General features: G+C 39.9%; 1 long non-coding RNA gene across 1 annotated transcript; it reads right to left on the bottom strand.

Moving 5' to 3' along the window:
* Positions 1 to 5702: 5702 nt before the first annotated feature.
* LOC130556243 (uncharacterized) lies at positions 5703 to 17461 on the bottom strand. Its single transcript, XR_008963201.1, has 3 exons — positions 16789 to 17461; positions 8281 to 10924; positions 5703 to 7775 (listed from the first exon to the last, which is right to left on the bottom strand). It is a non-coding gene; the product is annotated as an uncharacterized LOC130556243 (long non-coding RNA).
* Between the last annotated feature and the right edge of the window lie 1001 nt (positions 17462 to 18462).

Raw genomic sequence — 18462 nt, 5'->3', positions numbered from 1 at the left:
TGGTATGTCTTGGTAAAGTGGCAGAGATGGAAGGCCAATACATGTCAAGGTGGGTGGTATTAAAGTAGATTATCACTCCATGCCTGGCAGTATTGCACAGCATACACACCATGTAAAAGCCGGTTTGACCGTGGTCATGGCAGACCTTTCATCTGCGTGACCGGCATCCCGTACTCCAGCACTGTTGGGCCTGTGTGAGATATCCAGGTGTAGCCAGGGGAGATTTTCTCTAAATGAAGCCTCTGGTGGTGGAATCCCCCGCAGGTGTCCCTGGCGTGTGAAAGGCCTGGCTGGTGATGCCGTATGCCTAAAGCACTGCCAGGGTATTTAGATCCTTTGAGTGTGTCCAATCAGCCGGGGCTTCCAGCACGCTCTCCATCCAGCCCGGTGCTCAGTATGCACTCTGGCTGATGTAATTCTTCCAGAGCTTGGCCAAGGACTATATAAACACACACACACCTACTGATGCAAGATTGCAGTATAGCACTACCACAATGGAAAAATGAAACGTGATCTTGAGAGTTTGGTGCACCTTAAAAATGGTGTGAATTTATTTTAAATTAATGTCACCTACAGTTTTCTTATTCTTGTTGAAGGGAAAACCTATATTTGGTCATAATTATCTCAGCTTCATGACTTCTGAGCACATATTTTTCTCTGCAGGCGGGGGTTAAGGTTTTTTCTCAAGTTCACTGAATGATCTGTCTGCTTATTTTGTACTAGGGAGACCGGGGCTAGTTGTCACAAAGACTGTGTCTCATTAACTAGAAGGTGTAAATGAATAGTTCACCACAGGTAAATATGAAAACTCGCCCTCATGCCAACACAAATGTATATGACTTATTTTTTCAGCTGAACACAAATAATTTGATATTAAAATGGCAAGATATAGACCAAAAAATATTTAGACCAAAACATTAGACTCATTGAAAACATGCATATCCAAGTGCTATATATTCATATATTAATAGAGATATTAATTGAAACTAGTTGTCATATGATATTTTGTCACAAGATATGCAAGAACTTTTCAACTTTCAATTTTGCTTAATGAGCTCAAAATAATGCTAATTTTCTCACTTTAACCAAATGCAGGTTTCATTATGTGACACACAGGAATTAATGAGATTCAATAATATCAATGTGTTGCCATATTTTACCTTAATGCCAATAACGTCAGTTTGGGCATGTTTTTAATGTACAATAAATGAATATTCATATATAGAAATATGTTATTTCAGAAGTGAAACAATACATTTGTGAAAATATATAGTTAATATTTTAAGCTTATATGGCGACATTGAGACCAAACCATGCATATCTAAGTGCTAAATTCATATGAATAATTTCAGAACCTAACTGGTTCTCATACGTCTAAAGACTAGTTGTCATATGACATTTTGTAACAAGATATGCAATTTTGCAAAATGAGCTCAAAATAATAATTTCTCAAATAAAATATTTGGTTTCATCACATGACACATAAGAACAATTGAGATTGAATGTTGTTGATGTGCTGCCATATTTGAACTAACTGCCATTAATGTCAATAATGGAAATTCAGGCTAAGTTGTCACATTTAATATACATCGGTATATGAAATATATGAAAATATACACTGGTGTAACAAATGGTTAGCCCCCAACTGCCAAGCTCCAAAACAAAATTTAGATTTTAGGTTGAACTACACCTTTAAGAGAAGCAGCCACAAATGTAAACACGTACAAATATTCTTTCATGCACACTATGTACAATCTCCCCTGTGCAGCCGTGGTAGACAGACTTCCAACACACAGAGGATTAGGGCTGCTTTTACTCTTCAGCACGGCATAGTAATTAGCTGTTCCGTATGTGTGTCTCTCAGAACACAGAACACTGATCTAAGAACCCATGCTGTTGCTCCACCACTGCAGGACCCTACTGATCCAGAGGAGAAGGGAGAAAAAGAGAGCGATAGAAAAGAGAGAGTTAGGTGGATTGAGCCTCAGCCTTGTCAGGATGGATTAAAGGAAAGACTTTGAGGGTTTTTTTTCAGAAACGCTGAAACTGAGCTTCCTGCTCTCCCCAGTTCTTCGGCTGCTGGCTCTTGCTTTTATCCCTTTTTAATCTCGGGCCATTCATTAATACTCCCCGAAATGAACAAGCATGTCATGCGCCCGTTAACGCCTCCGATAAACCATCAGGGAGGCCTCCCGATGACAGATGACATCCGTCCGTTTCTGTATGGGCAAAGCGGGCCGAAAAAGATGTCACTCGTCTGGTGGAACTCCCTTAGCCCCGCCCACCTTGGTGAGGTCCCAGCAGTCCGTGCACGTGACTAATAAACAATTAAGCCTGTGAAGAAACATTCTGGGTAGTTTACGGTGAATTTCAAACCAGGCCGTTTCACTCAAACACGTTCCCTGAACACAGCCGTGGGCAATTAGACTCTCCATTGTGAAGGGAGGGTTTGATAACGTGCTTTTCTTTATTCAGCAATATTTATGTCTCATCTCTCCTTAGCGTGAGGCGTATAGTACACTTGAAAGGAGCCACGAAGAGCTTCAATCACAAGGACACACACACGTTCAAGCACACACCCCCACACACAATCACACTCATCTTTTCAAGAGGGCATTATTGGAAACTCCCTGCAGAAAACATTATTTCAGGCCGGCGGAATAAATGAGGACGGTTTGGCGAAAGGATGCCAGTAACCTGTGCGGCTTATTTTAACCTGTCTCATTACAACAACCTTTAGTTCTCGTTTCCAGGCAATAAAAACATATTTTACTGAGTGGTATCTGTCAAAAAAAGCAAAATACTCATTCGGAGGTTCTGCTATCTCTCTCTTTCTCTCTCTTGCTGATTGATGTTGTGAGGAGGTATTAACACTTCTCCTGCTGCCTGCACTGAAGTTAATGCATGGGAAAGATGGATTACGCCACGTAATGGCGATGGCTTCCAGAAAGATGGCTCAGGAATCAATAATGAGTTTGTCCTCCCCTCTTTCTTCTCTGTGCTCGTCGCTTGCTTCGCCGCAATTAAATAAAACCACATTTGCATATGGAAAAATAATTAAAACAAACAAACCGCTAGGACTGCACCCTCTCCCACAGGAGAGGCAGTCGGGAGATGAGGAAGACCCAAACATGAAAAATGCCCCTCACTGAAGGGTGTAATTGCAGCGCTCAGCTCCTCGTCCATTAATCCTGTCAATTCGGCTCTTCGACACTTTTTTCGGCTCTCCTTTACAGCTTTATGAACGCACAGATGCCAGGGGTTTTGATGAACAATGTAACAAGAGAGACTGCAGACCAACTTTATTCATTAGGACAAATAAATAAATGACATTGAGAACTTGTTGCGGATATGAGGGAAGATATTGAGGACTTCAATCATAAGGAGACGCGCGCAAAAGCAAGCAATCATCACTCGTTGAACTTGAGAATAAACTTTCACTTTTGCCAAATGTGCATGAAAGTTATTCGTGGGTCCTCCGCCCGCAGACTCCCAGCGCGTCTTGTGTATCTGTGTGTTTATAAAAGCATAAAAAAGAAAGCAAGAGTTGTGTCTTTTTTGCATACATGCGTTCTTGCATTTGCAGTGTTGGAGTCTTTGAAAAGACTCCCTGCTGATGCTGCAGGCAAGAAGCCATTGCTCAAAATTCATGCAAGCGAGTGAGAGAAACCGGCTAAAAACTCAATTTCAGCTTCATTTGAAGCCCGGGGATAAAAGATAGACAATCTCCCAGCATTCCTGCAGTCTCATTGAGACCCTATCTGTGTTCAAATACATGAGCCCTGGCACAGTCTGCATAGAAGTGGGCAGGGTACCAGGCACAGAAACACATGTTAGTCCAGAGAGAATACCACCTCCTTGAGAGGATCTGTCATGCTGGGAAATAGCTGGCCAGGTTGGCAGCTCATTGGGCAAGGCACTTAGTCCAAAGAGGGCAGCTTGGTGCCATCCTTCATAGTCATGGTATAGCGAGCCATGCCTGGCTGTGGAGATGCCAGTTAGCTTTATAAAACTTCTCGATTGGGCAAATATTGTTATTCACCAAAGTTTAAAGCTCAGGCACGAATTAATAGATGCATGAATAAATTAGCATGATTAAGTTTAATTTAAAAGACAAGGGAATACCGTACCATCCAGGTTATTTTGAAAGCTCTTCAGTTAAATATTTTATCTGGTTTGTACACTCACCGAGGACAACTAACACCTCACACCTGGACTTGTGTATTATTTAGAGGTTCCCACACCAGACACCCGCTCCTTGAGGGCGGCTGCATTTACGAGCCACGTCAAGATGCCTGAGAGATACGCGGGGTGAATTTGCATTCATTGAGGCCTGCCGTGTTTTCTCTTCCTCCCCTGAAAGAGCTCAACATGATCCAGTGGGCTGTAGCCCCAGGCTAGAACAACACTGCTTAAAAACGCCTGCTTTCGGGCGAGGAAACACTTCCAGGAACGCAACACTTTCTCTGATCTGTCCATCCTCTGCGCCGTCTATAGATGCTGCCTCGTCTGCTCCGTTTATAGAAACTCCCTCAGCTATCCAGGAAGATCTCAGGGTTAGGTGGACACTGACTGGTGTTGTGTTTCAAATCTTAGCTGCTTGTTGGGGGTGTTTACGATACAGCAGGTGACAAGTACCCCAAGTTCAATTCTTGTGGAGTTATTTTGTTTTCAATGGTCCAAGTAAAAATGCAACTGTGAGTCGTACAGTAGTGGCCGAAAGTGATGGCCAAATTGGCGGCTCTATTTCAATATGATTAAAGATGTATTAAAGAGCAGGTTTAAAGGTTTTTGTACGTGTCCTAATGTTGTATTAGAATCCCCAACAACATGTTCAAATGTATCAAAGGTAAAAAAAAATGGTGCTATTTTCTTAAAATATGCATTTAGTATCTATCCATTTCTCAAAGATCCCTAAACCCGAAGCTGTTCAAATTTTCCGCTTCTCTAAGCTCCTCCCTACTGGAGTCCAGTGTGCTCCGATTGGCCAACTGGCCCAATCAGTTGTGATTGGTCTTTCTTCATACACTGCGTGTCAGAAATGAAACACCCATTACCACAGTTCTTATCTCAGGAAGTTTTTTGTAAACAAAGATGCTGTAAGTGTATGAAAATGGCATCAGTATTATCATATCACAAGTACTCCATCTATCTTCATAAACCATTCAGACTATTGTTTTCTATTGATCTTTTTTCGTCATAGCTCTGGGAGAACAACAACAGCTCTATCCAAAAGTTGATCATTACTTTGATTATTCAGAGAGGAGTAACTGAGCAAGTTAGCGAGAGCTTCCAAAGATAATGCACACACCTTTACATAATAAAATGATATAGTGCTGCAGTCCGTTTTTAAAATAATGACAAGCAAACCGTTTTGTTTGAAGGGGATCGTGACCACAGCTAAACTTTGCACACTTGACAAAACCATAATGTGAGACATGTTAGCAAATTGCTACCGTGACTAAATGATAAAGGGATACAGTTTGTACAATACTACGATATGTAGAATGACAACAGTCTACAATAACCGTCACATTATTAGGTAAGAGTTGGATTATTAAAACTGTAACACCCATTCCGTGAACTGGGGTTTCACGGACTGGGTCACATATGCCCTTCAGACATCACTTTTGGCATTTCTGTATATTAGAAGTTTTATTTTATTTTTCAAAAGGGATTAATTTTGACACGTGCTGCATGTAAAATCTTTTCAAATTTGAGGTTTTAGAAGATAAAGACCACTCTTAATAGACAGACAAACAGATGATAGAGAGGCTGGCAACACATAAGCTACCATGAAAACATTATCCAGAAAAGACTACAGTTCCACTACCCTAGTTCTAGTAATGCCCCTGAATTAAAATATGACATTTTTAAATAAACACACATTTGGCTTGTGCATGTGGTTGGTACCCCAAGATATCCGCCCCAAACATAATTTTAAATTAGTAAAACAGAATTGAAAATAGTAAATAACGCATCTAATTAGAAAAAGATCCCATAAGAACTGTTCAATGCGTTAGAATAATTACAGTGTCCGCTTTACTGAAGTTGTATTCTTTATATTGCGCATCTGTGGTGGAATTAACCAAAGCCCCCGTGTTTTCTTCTAACATCAATGCGTATAGCGGGTAAGACCTTAAACACCAAAGGTGTCGGTTGGTGGCGTTCCTGACGCCCATGAGCTTTATCTCAGATACAAGAAGCACAATCACAGAAAACCTACGGGCGCATGTTAGACCTTTTTGTCAGAACAATAAGAAAATAAAATGTTACATAATGGGGGATGCGGTCTCATCTCTGAAAGCAGATGGGGTGTGTGAGGCACAGCAGCTCCCCTGCAGTAAATAACTTGTTGACTGCTCTGACCTCTCTTTGTGTTGTTCTGGATGAGTGGACCTGCGGTGAACATGTGCTTGGTAGAGTAAAGTAACAGTGAAAGTGGGGGGAGGAGGTTGCGGGGAGGGCATATGGCAGTAGCCTCTTCTTCAGAACTCAACATAGTCTACACTGACACCCCCCTTCTCACCACCCCTCGACCGAGGCAGTGCTCTGTCCTGAGCCGCAGATTGCTTATGACAGCCGCACTATTTCAAGTGTAGATTTGAGCTAAATTGAAATGAGCAGTACCACCTGTGCCGGTAGAGGCCCGTGCTTGAGTCTCCTGCAGCGGTTCGGGGAAAAAACCTGCTACCTACAACCATCAAAGCCACCGCCTTCTCCTGCAATCTGCTTCCGCTCTTCCCCTCGTTCCTTCAGCTGCCCCACAAGGGTCTATTCCCCCTGGAGCTCCACTATCCATGTTCTCTACAGAGCAACCACTCAAAGCTCTCAGCTTTCGCATGTTTCTCATGCTGCTAAGCTCATATGGTGTTGGTTACCACGTAAAGGTCCTTATTTCAATCTAATAAAAAGGAATGAAATCTGAATGAATGGAAATTGGCGGAACAGTAACGGAACGAGCTATTTTGACATACATACTAGTTACAGATTAAAAAAGCATCTGACAGACGTCGGTCAGGCAACGTAACGACAGGCGGGAAGTGACTCGATGCAGACAGGATGTAGTCGGTGTCAGTCAGCCGTGAGAGCGGCGAAGGTGGTGCGAGGACAGACGTGAGGTCAAACACTCACCGCCTCATCGAGTTTATTTCCACAAAGTCCTCGGCGGGGTGTTTCCCCTCAGAGGGACTGACCAGAGAAACGCTTCATTCACTTACTGATCAGTGGCCTTTTCCATCTCCTCCCCTCCGCCTGCCTTTCACACTGTCTCTCTCTCTCTTTCGCACACACACACACATATCAGGGTGGTGCGAGGCTCTGAACTGGAAGCTGTGCTTTCTAATAGCGCAACAGGAGGTGAGCAGTGTCACTCGCAGACTTTCAGCAGTGGGTGTCGGACTAGTGTAAACTGTATCATCAGTGGGATTGTACTGGCAGACACACCTGCCAACTGTTCTGCATACAGACATCTGCTAAACCATCAGATATGAAATACATTTCCTCGTAAAAATCCACGTCAGACCTTCCGAAGGCAACCGCACAAGTCCAAGCGGATCCGTGGCAGTCGATGAAACGGCCGTCAGCTGGGTGTAGTTATCTTAACGGTGACCATTATGGGTCAATGAGTAGGTCTGGTCACTCGATGGCCGTTCGTTAAAGAGAGGTCAGATGGTTTTTGCTGGTGCTAACAGCGTCTGCAGCTATGTCGCCACTTGGCTGGTCACTCCTAATGATCAGGCAATCAATAGAGCCTGCAGTTCTCTGTGACCAAGCTGTCAAAAAAAAAACACTCACAGTTAGTACGAGGCGGTATGGAGCAGTCGACTCGGCGGTTTGATCGAGCAGGCGAGCGCAGTGATGTCGGATGAGTGTCCTCGAGAGACTAGACTCAGTGGGAGTTTCTGCTACAGTTGAAAGAGACGTTGGAAAGCAAAACAATTCTGAAAAAATTGCTTTACTGTACACTTTACTGTTATTTAACGGCTTATATGAAATTATTAGCGATTTTAATTTTGATTAAAACAAGCTTTGAAATTGTGTATAGCCTGGCACAGTCACTCTCTTTGATCATACTGCTTAAATAATGTTGATTTTGATCATTCTTCTGAAATTAATTTTTAGCTTGTTTATCGTGTATCAGGAATGTGGGTTCTCCATCCAGAGAATGATTTACACAAACCGACTTTGTGTTTGCCTGCTGGAGTTTCCAAATGTGTTTCATATTTTAACTTCCATGGTCTAAAAGATGCAGTTAAGAAAAATGGCACTGTGCAATACCTGTCAGACATTTCTTTTCTGTATGTGTGTGTTATCTCGTGGTTAAGTGCACAGGAAGGCTCATTGTAGTCCACTGAGGGATGGCAGATAAAAGCGGATTCAATCTCTGTGTCTGGCGACACAAGAAGTTCCTCCGAGTGGCTGGCTGGCCCGCCCCATCTGCTGTCCACACTGAAAGGCCCGTTTGTTGGCTGCTCTTCAGAGACCGGGCCACTCGGAACCCGAGGGTTCTGGAAGTGATCCAGAGACGACTGTACCAAGCGGTTAGTCTGAGAGAGGCGCTGAGTGGCACCGTAAACAAGAGGCAGAGAGGGAACTTGCTGTCACACACTTTATTGTTTCACATCAGCACCAGTATGACACCACAAAACAATAAACATATACACAATAGGAAAACGGAAATAAATAAATGTCTATACAACATCATCAAGTAGCGGAAATGGTGAAAAACAGGTTTATACTGACCAACATCACCATCCAAATTTTAAGGACACCTAATAATACTAAATTCATCAAAACTATGTAACTATAGGAATTATGTTGTGGCTAAAAATTAAAATAATTCAAAATTGTTGTATTTTAGCATATTGTCGCAGTCCTTCTGAAACCCTGTATGTCCAAATGTGCTGTTTTTCAGGAAATGGAAAAACACTGTACTTTTAAAATGAGTACTACTGGGTTGTCAAAGTTGACAAGCACTTTCTAATACGTTTTATTGGTTACATATGCAAACCCCAGTAACAAACATAAAGGGTGACTAATAATAATGATCTATGGCAAAAAGAATAATCACGAAATATGGAGATATAAGGTTTCAGAAGGACACCAGGGATGTTCAAAGTAGCCACCCCTAGAATTTGCAAGTGTACTCTTTGCATTTTATTAACCAGTATTCAAGGAGTTTCTAGCTATTCTGACATCTTATTGAATGATTTTTCTTAATTATTTAGTCTAATTCATCCTTTTTTTAACTTTTAAAATAACACATTGTTTTGGAATGAAAGAAATTAGTAGATTGATCTAATTTCAAATATTCCAAAAATGTTTTAAAAAGATAATTCATCCAAAAATGAAAATTCTGTCATTATTTAGTCACCCTCTTGTCATTTCAAAATTTTGTCAAGACAAAAGAAGATATTTTGAAGAATTTTGGTCAACAACGGCAATACCCATTGACTTCTCTTGTATGGACACAAAATTAATGCAAGTCAATAGAAACCATGGTTGTTCGGTAATCTAACTTTTTTTTAAATGTCGTTTTTGTGTTCTGCAGGGGGAAATAAAATCATACAGGTTTGAAATGACAAGAGGGTGAGTAAATGATGACAGAATTTTTTCAGAAAGTATAGCCTATTTACTGATATAACACAGACTTATCCCTTTAAATCTCTGATAATGTTTTGTTTATTTTGTGTTTTCCTAAAGTGTGAGCAAAATACTGTGCTTAATGTAGTGGCCGTCTGTCTGCAGGGCTAATAGAGCCAGTGATGGACATTTGCTACAATGCTGCCAAGCAGTTATGCACAGCAGAGCACATAATTATATAGAAATAAAAAGAGTTTGTTGACTTCAACAAAGCACTTTTCCACTCACTCTTTTTAATACCTCTCTTTTTTCCTGACTTCTCTGGTGTCTTTGCGAAGGATTAAGAAAGTCATTGTAGTACATTGAATAATGTAATAACGTTGAATACATTATTTAAGATATAACGAGGTTACATGCCAATCCGCTCTTTAAAACATAAGAACGTACCAAGCAGAGTTTTAATTTCCGATTTTTTTCCATCATCTCCCTGCTGTTGATAATTAATATCTACCTGTAAATGTTATGCTAATCTCCTCGGTTATATTGGTGCTGTTCAGATTGAAAACTCTAATCCCGTATTTACTTTCCAGCCATTTTCTGTCCCCTGATAATCTGTGTATGTGCGAGTGTGGCGTTGCGTTCTGCCGGGTGCTTGAGGGGTGTGAGCTGTGTTGTACGGAGGGCTCTGTGCGATTACAGGGGCTCAGTTTTGGCGGGCACTCAGAGTTGTCAAAGCCTTTGATCTGAACTGTCTTCATAATCACTTCAAAAAGTGTTCTCGGCACCGTGAGGGGTTTACAAATTCGCCCCATACTTTTTCCTGCACTTTTCAAGGGTCTGACGCTCTGTTTTTCAAGCTTGTCCGCCATGATGAGAACTTTAGAGAGTGGAAGAGAGCGTTAAATCTGTGACAACAGATTTTGTTTGTTTGTTTTGTTGCTGACTTCAGTCATGACATTTCAATTAACCTATCGCAGTAGCTCCTTTTAATTTGTTCACGGTCTTTCTATAAGCAAAGAGATGGACTAAAAGTATAATACTTCTGCATTTTGCTATGCAGTCTCACAATGAGCGCAAGCAGAAAAAAAAAACTCAAATTCTCTCTTTAACAACAGCATTTGCATATTTTTATAGTCTCTCAAAGAAAATAGCCAGCAGGCTAAGAACTCCAGCAGCAGTGTAAGCTGAAAACGGAAGAAGTGCGTGTGTGCGTGCGTGTGTGTGTACGCCGGCGCTCACAGCATGGCCACTCTGTCCCTCGTCCCAATGCAGCAGAATGAATCTGGGGCTGTCGTAGACACCCCCTGTCCAGAGGTGGGAGGGAAGGTGGAAGAGTCTTCTGCAAATGAAAGATAGAGTCAGGTTAGAATAAGCCCAAACTGCATCTTGAACAATATTCATACAGTATGAAATACAAGATGCACATTTTGTCTTCGGGCATCTTTTTCTCCAAGTGTCCAGATGCTCACCATGTTTGCTAACATAGTTTATGTCCATATCTGATCACGCACCCCCCTCACCCATTTACTGAAGTGAATGATTAATCCTTGAATTTATTGACTATTTTACCATTTTAAATGTGATATTCCATTTAGTCAAGCTAATAAAAATGCATTGCTAAGCTTTAAACAGTTCATGACGTCCTATTTGTTAAACTGTGATAGTTTTACATTTACATACATTTACATTTACGCATTCAGGAGACGCTTTTATCCAAAGTGGCTCGCGTTGCATCCAAAATATACATTTGTCAATTTGCGTGTTCCATGGGAACTGAACCAGTGCAATGCTCTGCTATGTTGTTTTATAGAAACGTGTAGTTTCAATAACATGCGTGTACATTTGGATGAATCCATGTTACATGGTTTCCTAAACTGAACTTTAGAAAGATTTTTAACACTATTTTCTATACTTGATTTACAGATGTTAGCTGCTTTGGTTTAAATCAGTGGTTCTCAAACTGGGGGCCATGGCCCCCTGGGGGGCCCCAAGATGGATCCAGGGGCCCACAGATTTTGCGGCAAATATAGAAATTATCATAAATGTTCTGCAATCAAACATTAGAACAATAAGACCACCAACCAAAAAAATTGATGTTCCAGCATTGTATAACTGAATATGTTTATGGTTTAATTAAAATTCTATAGTTTAAGATTATAAGTCTTTATTTTTGGGGCCGCAAAGCGATGTACCCTACACAAATGGAGCCATACAACAAAAAAGTTTGAGAACCACTGGTTTAAATAATCCTATTCAGCATCTTAAGTAAAGTATTGACACTTATGGCTCATATGCAAACACAACAATAACAGAAAGTAATTGTTAACACGTGTTAACACACAATTTTAATGCTCTGCGCTTTCTTTCACGACCTCCGATCACCCACTGCAAGCATACTGTATAACCATTATTGTGCATACCAGAAATTAGACTCGTTGACCTTTCCACCTTACACATGAGACACATATGTTTCCTTAACATGGCCATTATTCAGCCTCTAAGCATTGCAATACACGCATAGTGTGCGTATTTTAATAAAAGCGAGTGAAAGAGAGGTGGAGGAGTTTCGAATGATATATTACACGTTGCCTGAGTTAAGGGCAGCATTTTGCTGTGGGCCTGTCCATGTGCCCGGCCTGAGTAATGAGTAATGTGTGGTAGGCCGTTTGGCAGAAGGTCAGGCCACATCTAGCAGGCTGGCAAACGTTGCTTTTGTGACCCTGCGGGCTGTGTGCGTGAGCAGGGCAAGAGGAAGAGCATTAGAAGCAGAGACAGAGCGGAAAAAATGGTAGAGACATGGTTAAAGTTCGAAGAAACACACAGGATGCCCAAATAATACAGATGTATGTAAGCCCATTTCCAAATATAAGCACCTAGAAAGTCTCTGCTGTGGGTTGGAACGTAATTCATGCAGATGATGTTCTGACAACCACACGTGCCCACACATACAGAAACAGGAGATTTCATATACTTGCTAACTCTGCAGTTTACACAGAGTCATGCACAGGAAAATCGGTCATACACCCCATCCTGTCAAAAGAATGGTTTTCTCGCCATACAGCTTGAGACAGACAGGTCGCACAAAGGCTCCTTCTATGTATTTTAAAACTAAAGCCTATACGCCGTGTTCCTCTGAGAACCTCGGTCAATGCCAGGCAAGAGAAAAAAATCTCTTTGCATTTGTAATGATGAACCTTAACATTGTATCGGTTGCCCGGTGGCGTCAAAGACAGGTGTGATTGAAAGGCAAGTTTCTACGGAACCGTTCCCGCGCTTCCATCACCTATCCAGCAACCCAGGACAAAGTCTATCATTTATCCCTGATTGGGCTGAAAGCAGCCGGGCTGAATTTGTGTTTCAACACGCTGCATTGCCATAAAGAGGCCCACGTTTTCCTTCCTACGTTCACCATGAATCTCAAACGGCACACACCGGCCACATTAAAATAACACATGAGGAAAATTACAGCTGTATTATTTTATTTGCAGTACCTGTAACAGGCGTCGTATCGCAGGCTGTATATATTGAGCCTGTTCATGCGCATTATTGCGGATTTATTATGTTTTGGACTCGCTCAGTAATGCATTTATTTTGTATATAAGCATAAAAGCACTCATTTAATCTGCATGTTATCTTCTTTTCATATGCTAGGGGGTAGATATCAACAATTTTGTTATAAGTGCATTATAGATAGACAAAAACTGCACATTTTTCTACCGTCAACGTCAGCTACAACTATTGAAACTCCTCTCATCTCCTGTATGTACTAACATACCGAGACGTTTGTATTTCTGAATAAAGCCGAAATGGCAAGAGACCTGTTTTTCTCACGAAACAAGCAACAGAAAAAGTGTCGAGGTCACTTCCAATGCACAGTTCCTCTGTTATTCAATTTGATTGGGATTTGGGATGATTTGTGCTGTGCATCTCTGGGGAAATAAATGCTTTGATTAATGTAATCCTGAGCAGGGAGGTACCACAAACCACAATCCTCAGGGAACGCTGCTGTTTGACAAACAAAAACACGCAGGGCACCACTTCAGTCTACACACAACGGATACATTTTAAATGGTGAAGGGCACGTCACAAAGCTCATGCAACTTTTTCATCAGATTAATATGTTGATGCATAATTAAGATGGAATATGAGATAATCCTAACATGTATGAATGATGTATATATAATAAAGTGTTCAATCAAAGTGCACCCTGACCCGTAATGGGACAGTAGGATATTGTAGCGATGAGCAGTGTGTGTTATAGGATGATAATATTGTTAGTCCACATGGGACGGGAGAACTATAGCTGTCACACAAACACACAAGGCAGAAGACATTCCACATGCAGCCATGTGTCACATTCTGACATGAATGAATTTTGAGGTTGGTCTTGACTGAATCCTAAAGCCATAACATTAGTCTGATTTGATAGTGTATATTTTAAGTCAATATTTTAGTGTTTTAAATATAAGTCTATTTACATATACGTGTAAAAGTATACATGTGTCTAATTATTTAAATGTGTATAAACAATATATGATGAATCCACGTGTCATTTGAAGCACATTATTACATTTGCATTGATTTCCAATGAGAGAGTGTACGATCAATATGGAGCTGGCTGGAATGTTTACGAATAATGAAGCTGGGATAATCTTCGTGCAAGACGTATAGAGCTATGAAACATTTCTCGCCATTTCGGTCATGAGCTGCGCGTCTCCTGGGCCGGTGCGACGGGAAATGATGCACAGGGGAGCAGTGGAATAAACAAGGCGGAACGACGTGACGCACTCAATGAGCTTCTATGTATAGAACAAGCATATAAAATAATTTCCTTCGCACTCACAAATTATAAAATAACATGGTCTAGTCGATTTCTCTCCCTCTCTGACCTCCTATCACAAAACATTGTATTCATATTGTTGAAGAAACAGTGTCTTGTTAAATACAGTAGCCTACATTCGGGAAAGGCGTCAAATATTTAAATCGGTGGTTTATCGAATTTAGGTTAATGATTTTGTCCTATAGATCAAAATGTCAACACTGAAAGTGGAGTTTGGCAATATTGAGGAATTACAGTGACAGATATAGCCATCCCTTCGTTTCCAAATATATAAAAACAAAAATTATATAAAACAAATATGCATAATAATAATAATATTATTATTATTAATTAGCAGTAAAATGTACCATCTCATTAAGATATTTTATTCCTTGAATGAAAGGAAAATAAGGCACATCGCGTCTTTTCTTTGGGGGGACGCCAAAGCTCTGGCCTACAATTTCACGCTGTTGACATGAGCTTAGCGCTTTGAGGATTTGTTTCTCTAATTAATGACAATTCAGCAGTATTTTCAGGTTACACCTAGCCTGCCGCCTTTCTTCAAAACCAACCAATACATTAAATTAAATTAAACAAAACAAATGAATAACGTAGTAAAACTATTTTTGTTTAAATAATATATTTATAATTTTCATATTTATCTTTAATTATTTATTTGTATCAATTTATTCTCTATTTTGCTTTTTGTGATTTCAAACCTAATCACTGAAATAATGTTAACTGGGTGATTTAGGCAGGCACATCTGATCATGACATAATTTATTTATATCAATTAATTTTATTCAATACATTTTTGGCCTGGTACAGTTTTAAACAATGCTAAAGAAACATTTAACATTCATAAATAGACCGTGTTAATTTGAGCCAAATATAATAACAGTTTCAGTTCTACACTTCTGGCTACATTTTTAAAAAGCAATACCAATTGTACATTATCAATCAAAGTCAGTTAAAATTCTGTATTCGAAATACTGTAGGCTATGAAAGGGTTTTGCATTATACTTGGTTCTACAATTCTGTTACTTTGAAAAATAATAGCCTAATAATCATTTGCATTAATGTATTTTAAATAAATGAGTTGTACAGAGGTGTTTTCTCCATTTCGCCTGATGATTTCAACAGGTATTAGCTTTCCATATCAGTACTCCGTGCATCTCTTCAAAAATAAGAATAAATCAATAATAGCGGACAATACCCCAATTACTCACCATTAGCGCTTTTACCATCGTGACTAAGTGCGACACCTGCTGGTGACAAAATAATCACGGTCAAGCTTGTAAGAGTGAATCTAATCTTTGTGATCTTTGAATCCAGTTATTTTAGGTATATACCTTCTGTTCTTCTGGCAATTGTATTTCTATAGACACACGAATTTCACTGGTGAGTTTGGCTCATTGGTAGATGGTCTTGGCTTGACTGTGGCTCTTTCATCTCGACTCCAGTGCACAAACATATAGCTTAATGCGACCAGTGTTCTCTCTTTTATTCCGCTCACCATAGCAACCGAGAGGAAGGGTTCAGAAATGCTTTGCCCGTGAATGAAACAAACGGTCTTAGTGGGGCTGCGAGAGAGATGGCATCTTCGACCGGGAGGGCACAGAAAGTGAACCCAAAGGAAATAGGGAAAATGTTAGATTGATCCGAAAACGTTCTTTACATTTTAAAATCCTATTAATCTAAAGTTGTTTTTATCACAGTCTATATTTGTATCAAACATTATTTAACCTACAAATTATTAGTAATGTTTTTACAATTAATTATGGTATTATTGTATTGCCTGTTTTAATTCATATTAAATTATGTATTAATATGTGCATATCCAGATTATGCATATTTTAATTGCTATCCGTTATGATCAAGATTTGTTTATGTTGGGTTAGCTCTAGTGTGCAGTGGTTTCTCTCACCAGAGTCAGTTGTTCGGTACTGACTAAAACCATTCCGTCATTCACACACCGCTTACACATCGCGCTCTTCCACAGTAGTCTACATGGCAGCGTTACCGACCAAGTTTCACCAAACTTTGGCAGAGAGGTAAACGATCGATTTATGTAAACGACGCGATATTCCACATGTACGCGACATTCTAGACAATTCCACCGAGGGTCTTCCGTTAAATTTGATTAATTGCACATTCTCCACTGGACATTCACTATACAAAACAGCAGCTTAACCGTCTGCTATTTATAAAGCTAAAGAGTCTCATTGATTTCCATGCGGAAGAAACATTCTACCAAACACACAGATATACAGTATATATAGCCTATATATTCATACACACACATATAGTATACATGCGTAGTATGCATGTTATTACAGTTTTTATATGCCCGCCAAATACCGATTTAGTAAATGTTAACTTACCGTGTTATTCCATGATAACAGAAAAAAATGTCTCAAATACTGCATTGTTCGTCCATCAGTGACCGACTCTCTCCCTCCGATTTGGTCCTTCCTAAGATTTTCTTCCCTCTGACTCAACTGAGCGGAGCTCTCCTCTGCACCGCTATTATTTTCACTAAAATATATGAAAATTTATGCAAATGAAAATCAGCACTAACTGTTCGTCTCTTGTTATACTTGGGGATTTTTCTCTCTCTACTTGCACAGAAAACAAATGATCTCCCCAGCAGGGAACACGGGGACCTTGTTACATAAACAAATAAATAATAAACAGCCTACTTTTCAGATAAAAACATTAAACTTCAAAAGTTGAAAGCTTGAACATTTGAAATTGCTTTGGCTCCTCAGAGTGAGTGAATCCTTTCCCTCACACTGGATATCACGTTTCTCATGGCCGCAGAGACGCCCTTTGAAAGCGAGCAGTATGAAATGCATAGCAGTAATTTAGACCAAAATCCACTGGAAATTAATGAATAGACAGCCCCGTGGCGGTGGCCCTACTTTGCCATTCAATGTAAACAAATCCACGAGGTTCTCTCGGTTTTTGAGTCTGATCCAAATTAAATCTTCTGGGAAGGGGAGTGCGTAGTCCTCTCTTGGGTTTTACAAAACCTGATTCAGTGTTATTATACCCAGTGCACTCGCACTGAATGAAATCTAGAAGATAAGCTTTTTGTGACAATACCTTTTGGAGTAATTATTGGTGAATTTGTTTTCTGACTGTATTTATGCACTTAACAAAAACAGTATTTCTAGCAACATCCTATAAACAAGGACAAATGATCATCGCCACGTATTGTGGCACATCTCTTGCTGGAGGACCGTGCATGATATCCGAATTTTCTTTCGACTTTAATTTATACCTCTGGGTGAATCCATATGCTGAAGGGGTCTGGTAGTTATAGCTAGACAGTCCAGCGCGAATTTAGAAAATGAATATGATATTTGACCTATGATTAGTATATATTGGTAGTTAAATTAGCAGAGATTTCTTGCAAATCCCCAAAGGACTGCACAGTTTGCATTCGATTTGGTTGCCACTTTCTCCCCATGCCCTTCTTGTGTATGGTTGCCTTGCACTCTCTGTTTCCGCTTCGAAGCATCTCTTAGTCGTCTCGTTAACTCTTAAGAGGCCGAGGTTTACAAAGTATCCTCATAAAATGTTTGAGTATACATTGTGATGCAATTATAGTGGTTATTAGGCCTACGTCAATATATATAGACCAATCGTGCCAGGAAACTTTAACATTTGTAGCAGACAATCTGGAGGAAAACTACTATTTTGGAAATTCTTTTTGGCAGTCACATAGAGCAAAAAGTGAATCCAGTCAGTGTTCTTTTAAATCGTTTTTAAACGTCCTTTTTCGAAGTGTCAATAATAGGCATATACATTGCATGTGTTAGAAGTCACAGAAGCCTATCTAAATTCAAGTTGCCTCCACAATATAAGATTTGAAAATAGAACTATTCTACAACATATTGTTATAGTCTGTTATTTTTTATATTTTTTAAGGCCATGGGAAAAAGACAGCAGTCACACTGGCTTGTCAATAATTCGCCCCCAAAAAATCAACTAAATTATAGACACTGCAACTTATTTCTAGATTTATAAAAATATCTCGACAATTGTTACAA

This window comes from Triplophysa rosa, linkage group LG7 (genome assembly GCF_024868665.1).
Source record: "Triplophysa rosa linkage group LG7, Trosa_1v2, whole genome shotgun sequence".
NCBI classification, from domain to species: Eukaryota; Metazoa; Chordata; class Actinopteri; order Cypriniformes; family Nemacheilidae; genus Triplophysa; species Triplophysa rosa.
The sequence above is the reverse complement of the archived record's forward strand: the minus strand, read 5'-3'. Positions and strand labels throughout refer to the sequence as shown.